This window comes from Bubalus bubalis, chromosome 19, assembly GCF_019923935.1.
Source record: "Bubalus bubalis isolate 160015118507 breed Murrah chromosome 19, NDDB_SH_1, whole genome shotgun sequence".
NCBI lineage: Eukaryota > Metazoa > Chordata > Mammalia > Artiodactyla > Bovidae > Bubalus > Bubalus bubalis.
The window spans coordinates 10,055,867-10,061,621 of record NC_059175.1 but is presented as its reverse complement, the minus strand read 5'-3'; positions in this window follow the sequence as shown (position 1 = coordinate 10,061,621).

Genomic DNA, 5,755 nt, shown 5'->3' with positions numbered 1-5,755 from the left:
TAGAAAAGCTGTCATGTGGAAGACATGGTAGAGGATAAGAGAACTGTGTCTTATAACCAACAGAATGTCATGGGATGTTAGTTGTCCGCTTAGAGTATATCTGCTTCATACGGACCCCACTCAGGTGACTTTTCTAGGGTTAGAATTCCTTGTTGTAAATTACAAGTTCATTTCTAAAGTTTGGGAACACAAGAGGTAAAGAGCCCCAGGAAGTTAAAATTAGATGTGAGAACACAACATTTGCACTATTTGGTTAATGTTTACTTTTCCCGCTTTCTATTTTTGAGCTGAAAATATTCAGGAAGGCAAGTTCCTGAAAAAGCTTTGTGAGGCCAATTTTCCACTGCAACGGATGATTGATAAAACCCCCAAACACCCAGCTCTCAAATCTTTTTCTCTGCATCATCCATAGAATTCTGGATCAAGACCCTCTCTCTCCCTCTTTAGAGGATAAGCTCTACTTACTCTGATCCCATAGAGTAATCTTCTATTAGTGTTTGAGGAATATTACACACAAAGCAAAAAGCCTAGAGATGGGTATCCAACCACCTTTTAAGAAAGTCCCTAAACTCTATTATACTTTTAAATAAAGTTTTTATTATAAAATAGAAAATTCCTACCCAAAAGTGTATAAACCATATGTGTACAGTTTAATAACTTAATAACTTGTTGTAAGGCTCACAGCCATGTAACCTGCAAACAGGTGAAGGGACAGGCTATTGGCAGCCCACCCCAGGAGCATCTCCACTCCTGCTTTCCCATCCTTACCTTCCCTTTTCTCCCACAGGTAACCACTCTCTTGGCTTTTATTGTAACAATTTCTTTGCTTTCCTTTGTTGCTTTGCTACTTACCTTTGAATCCCCAAGTGATGCAGTTTAGTTTTGCCTGTTTTTGAACTTTATACACATGGAACCACACTGTATGGGGGCAGGGGGAGCTGCGTGCATGCTCAGTTGTGTCAGAGTCTTTTGTGACCTCATGGACTGCAGCCCGCCGGACTCCTCTGTCTATGGGATCTTCCAGGCAAGAATAGTGGAGTGAGTTGCCATTTCTTCCTCCAGAGGATCTTCCCAACCCAGAGATCGAACCTTGTCACCTGTGTCTCCTGCATTGCAGGCAGATTCTTTTTACCACTGAGCCACCTGGGAAGCCTGTATGGGAGGGATAGGGACTTCTTTATTGTGTTCAGCTTTATCTTTCAAAGATTCACCCTGTTGTTGGGAGCAGCTCTAATTGGTTCCTTCACATCCATAACACTGAATTGTACTCAATAATTTTTTATTTTAAAAATTTATTTATTTACCTCATTGCAGTGGCTTCTGTTATTGCGGAATATGGGCTCTAGAGCACAGGCTCAGTAGTTGGGGTGCACAGGCTTAGTTGCTCCACAGCATGTGGGATCCTCCCGGATCAGGGATTGAACCCATGTCTCCTGCACTGGCAGGCAGATTCCCATCCACTATGCCACCAGGGAAGTTGCTCAATTATTTTTTTTATTATTATTTTATTTATTTTTATTTATGTTTGGCTGTGCTTGATCTTCCTTGCTTCCCCGGGTTTTCCCTCTAGTTGCCATGAGTGAGGGGGGCTACTCTCTAGTAGCAGTGCTCAGGATTCTCATTTCGGTGACTTCTCTTATTGCGGATCACGGGCTCCAGGCTCACAGGCTTCAGGAGTTGCAGCACGTGGGTTCAGCTGTGTGACTCCCAGGCTCTAGAGCGTAGGCTCGGTGCTGGTGGTGCATGACCTTAGTTGCTCTGAGGCATGTGGAATCTTCCAGACCAGGGATGGAACCCATGCCACCTGCATTGGCAGGTGGATTCTCATCCACTGTACCTGGAAGTCCTCAATTATTTTTTTAGTTGTATTCAATTATTTTTTATATAGGTACACTGTGAACTATCTCTATGGGTAGTTTTTTTTTTAAGTTTAAGTGTTTTTAAAGACAAAAAAAATGATGCTAAACTATAGTAAAACTGTTAAGAACATTAGTTCTGGAAGTAGATGACCTGTGTTTGAATCCTGACTATAATTTAGCAGAAATCTTGAGTAAATGATCAAAAGTTTCTGAGCTTTCAGTTTTTCGAAAGTGGGGGAAATAATAACACTTCATAAAATTGTTATAAACAGAAAGCAGAGTCCGTAAAGCACATAGAACAGTGCCTGGCATAGGGACATCTTTTCTCCTCTAAGACTGCGCACTAGGGAGCTCCCTGGTATCTAGTGGTTTCAGCGCTTTCACTGTCCTGGCCTAGGTTCAGTCCCTTGTTGGGGAACTGAGATCCTACAGTCTGAGTGGTGCAACCAAATCCAGAATAAATGATGGTGGTTATTATTTTTCCACTTGTTGAAGTTCCAGTTCAAGTGCTGACTTTATTTAACTTTAGATTCTTCCAGCAGGATCTTGCTTCAGTCAGTTCAGTTCAGTTCAGTCGCTCAGTCGTGTCCGACTCTTTGCAACCCCATAAACCGCAGCACGCCAGGCCTCCCTGTCCATCACCAACTCCCGGAGTTCACTCAGACTCATGTCCATCGAGTCAGTGATGCCATCCAGCCATCTCATCCTCTGTCATCCCCTTCTCCTCCTGCCCCCAATCCCTCCCAGCATCAGAGTCTTTTCCAATGAGCCAACTCTTTGCATGAGGTGGCCCAAGTACTGGAGTTTCAGCTTTAGCATCATTCCTTCCAATGAACACCCAGGGCTGATCTCCTTCAGAATGGACTGGTTGGATCTCCTTGCAGTACAAGGGACTCTCAAGAGTCTTCTCCAACACCACAGTTCAAAAGCATCAATTCTTCAGCGCTCAGCCTTCTTCACAGTCCAACTCTCACATCCATACATGACCACAGGAAAAACCATAGCCTTGACTAGACGGACCTTTGTTGGCAAAGTAATGTCTCTGCTTTTGAATATGCTATCTAGGTTGGTCATAGCTTTCCTTCCAAGGAGTAAGCGTCTTTTAATTTCATGGCTGCAGTCACCATCTGCAGTGATTTTGGAGCCCCCAAAAATAAAGTCTGACACTGTTTCCACTGTTTCCCCATCTATTTCCCATGAAGTGATGGGACCGGATGCCATGATCTTCGTTTTCTGAATGTTGAGCTTTAAGCCAACTTTTTCACTCACTCTCCACTTTCACTTTCATCAAGAGGCTTTTTAGTTCCTCTTCACTTTCTGCCATAAGGGTGGTGTCATCTGCATATCTGAGGTTATTGAAATTTCTCCTGGCATTGAGGAGATAGAGCTTTATTCACCAAGTGTCATCATCCTTTCTGAAATTGCCTTCCTGGTAACTTCCCCATAAATTCCTCCATGAATCCATCAAGGAAAATGTAGTATGTGGGGTGGGAGCCTCCCATCTAGAGAATGGGTGGGGAAATTATAGCCTTCAAGCAACACGGAACTGAGTTGCCTTTGAACAAACGTCAATCATTGAATTCATCCAGGAAGCAGGTGAGGCAGAGTAGAAATATTCTAATCCCCCATATGTTCTCCTCTAAGACTGTGTACTAGGGAGTTCCCTGGTGGTCTAGTGATTAGCATTCAGTGCTCTCTCTGCCATGGTCTAGGTTCAATCCCTTGTCAGGGAACTGAGATCCTACAATCTGAGTGGTACAACCAAACAAACAAATAGGCAAAAAAAAAAAAAAGACCACAAGCTAGAGATGTTACCCTTGACATGCTATTAAGAATGTGCTGTTTTCACAGTGGCAGCAAGCTATCTGAGAGATGCACACAATTCCACGGGCATGATGGATGTAGGGATCAGGGTTCAATACATTCATTCATTCAACAAATATATATCGAATAACTGTGTGACACAATAGGGACTATTTCAGGCAGATGGGATACAGCAATGATTGATTAAATGCATCAAGATGTTTTCTTGCCCAGCATATGATTTATCTTGGTGAATGGTCCACGTGCCTGCCAACAATCTTATGAGTATTACTTATTGTCATCCCAAATTCACAGTGGAGAAAAATCAAACTTATGCATTTAGATTCCCTTCCAGATAATAGGTGGCAACATTGAGATTTTTTTTTTTTTACTCTAACACTGAGGTTTTTTTTGTAAATTAATTTATTTTAATTGGAGGCTAATTACTTTATAATATTGTAGCAGTTTTTGCCATATATTGACATGAATCAGCCATGGGTGTACATGTGTCCCCCATCCTGAACCCCCCTCCCACCTCTCTCCCCATCCCATCCTTCAGGTTCATCCCAGTGCACCAGCCCCGAGCACCCTGTCTAATGCATCGAACCTGGACTGGAGATCTGTTCACATATGATAATATACATGTTTCAATGCTATTCTCTCAAATCATCCCACCCTCGCCTTCTCCCACAGAGTCCAAAAGTCTGTTCTTTACATCTGTGTCTCTTTTGCTGTCTCGCATATAGGGTCATTGTTACCATCTTTCTAAATTCCATATATATGTATTAATATACTGTATTGGTGTTTTCCTTTCTGACTTACTTCACTCTGTATAATAGGCTCCAGTTTCATCCACCTCATTAGAACTGATTCAAATGCATTCTTTTTAATATTCCATTGTGTATATGTACCATAGCTTTCCTATGCATTCATCTGCCGATGGACGTCTAGGTTGCTTCCATGTCCTAGCTATTGTAATCAGTGCTGCGATGAACATTGGGGTACACGTGTCTCTTTCAATTCTGGTTTCCTAGGTGTGTATGCCCAACAGTGGGATTGCTGGATCATAAGGCAGTTCTATTTCCAGTTTTTTAAGGACTCTCCACGCTGTTCTCCATAGTGGCTGTACTAGTCTGCATTCCCACTAACAGTAACACTGAGATTTTGAACCCAAATTCTGACACCATAATCTGAGCTCTTAACTTTCTCTTTTACATATGAAAAGGAATATAAGAATTATTTTTAAAATCTTATTCATTTTACTTCAGGTAAAGTCAACAAATTTCTAATCATGGGTCCTTTGATAATAATATTTACTCTGTTTCTGAGTCATAAGGATTTTCATTAAATAATGCTCATTAGTGGATAACAGTGATTAATACTACAGTGAGTTGCCAAGAAGGGATATTTGACTAATTAAAATTTTGTTACAACTTATGATTATGTAAAGTAATTACAGTCAGTATTACATCATTCATTACATCATTACATCATTCACTCTCTAACAAATTTAATTTGGCTACTGATGTGTTTAGGTTTTAAGGCTGTATTTTCTTTCTGAACATTTTCAACTACTACCTAAATAGGTACACTATTAGGTTAACTATTAAAGGAGCACAGTTTTTAGATTTTCTAATGTTATGAGCATTGTTTGGAAAATTTACCTAAATTGAACAAAAATTTTACACAGTATTCCAATAGAAATTTAGTTTAGTATTAAGTTAAACCACATTAAATTGCTTTTATAGTTTAAGATGATCAACTATTACCAGTTTCATATAGCTGAAGTTAAACAAAAATCGTGCTATTCCATATGCCTGAATGCAGAAGCAACTAGAGTGTGATCTACCTGAAGACAGGGATTTGGAAGTTTTGTTTACTATTATTCACATGGAAGGCACTTAGAAAATGGCTGCTGAATGAATGAATTAGGAAAGCAAACAAAGCATAGTAACTAATCTTCTATCCTAATGTCTTTGAGTTTAGGTTTAAAATGGGAATAAGAAAAATAATACAGGTATTTTAAGTTAGTCTCTTAGAATGATGAAAAGTTTAAATAGTTAATTTACATGTGAAATGAAGACGTATTCACA